Below are 1,305 nucleotides of genomic sequence, written 5' to 3'. Positions count from 1 at the left end.
CCGGTGTGTCTTGCCAAGAGAGACTAGACACACCCATTTAGTCACTATTTTGATCAATAGGCAAAGAAAAAGAAAAAAACTTCGTAACCTCCATCAGTTTTGCACAAGGACAGCAGGAGATTGTGTGCTAAATGTATCTGTCGAAAGCCTGAAAACATGTAGTGAGATGTCGTTTGGGGCCAGTGTTCATTCACCAATTTGCAAGTTGTTTACTTCCGCAAATCCCAACTTCCGGGTGTACAAACTGAAGGTGCTGTTTCACCTCTTTTGAGTGGAGGTGAATATCCTGACATTAGTCCATAAAAGTACTGTACTGTATTTTTATCACAGCAAAATGTAGAAGAAGAGTTACAGAAATAGTAAATAAGCTGAAACTATAAGGGATTCTTCCAGGTCAAAATACCTTTAACATTTTACTTGACATTATAATGTCAAGTAAAATGTAACGTCTAAAAAATACACGTCTAAACGTCTAAAAAATACACTTGGAAATATATTTCCAAGTGTAATTTTTTTATACGTCACTTGTCTGTATCATCCGAGAAACTCATCTATCATCAGACCAGCCTGTATGAATACAGGTTTTCATTGCAAAGGTAAATACGTTAAAGTGGCTTCGGTCGGCGCAAATATTCTAACTTTACTTTACTGATTTCTTCCTTTAATGAAATCAGCATGTAATAAAGTTTCCAACCATAACACAGGCATTACATATACTAATCGGCAGGAGACAAAGAAAGACAAACAAGAAAGTGAATGCCCAATGTGTTCATATCTAGTATATAAACAAGGGGAAAAGGTGACATATTCATATATGAAAGTTCCCGCAAAGCACTGAACAGGCAGCAGTGTGTGTTCAACAAACAGTGATTTCCTGACTTTGTTTCCTCTGTAAACCAGTTATGACAGCTGAACTCCGGTTCGCCCAACCGCTCTTTTGCTAAAGTAGGGCTGATCATGAATGTCTCTGTTATTTCTATTCATGTTTTCTTTTATTTTCTTTTGCAAAGCTCTCGCCCCAGCAGATTCTTTTTTTTAAATACCTCAATTGAAATTATTACTAACTTTTGTTCAGTAAGGGATGCTATCTATATGTCGGCACCTCCTCTGTGCAGTCATTATGTAGAGTTAGCACTGTCAGAATCTCTGAGTAAGTTCTGTAAGTTAAAGTGATACTCCGGAGTAAATTCAACCTGGGGTCATTTGAACGGTGATATCCAGCCAAGTAGCCCACCCGCAGTTTTTTCGATATTGGCTGAACATCAGCTGAGTTACTGAGTTATCCCGAATAGCTTCGTACAAGGG

Source organism: Odontesthes bonariensis, chromosome 1, assembly GCF_027942865.1.
Source record: "Odontesthes bonariensis isolate fOdoBon6 chromosome 1, fOdoBon6.hap1, whole genome shotgun sequence".
NCBI classification, from domain to species: Eukaryota; Metazoa; Chordata; class Actinopteri; order Atheriniformes; family Atherinopsidae; genus Odontesthes; species Odontesthes bonariensis.
The sequence above is the reverse complement of the archived record's forward strand: the minus strand, read 5'-3'. Positions refer to the sequence as shown.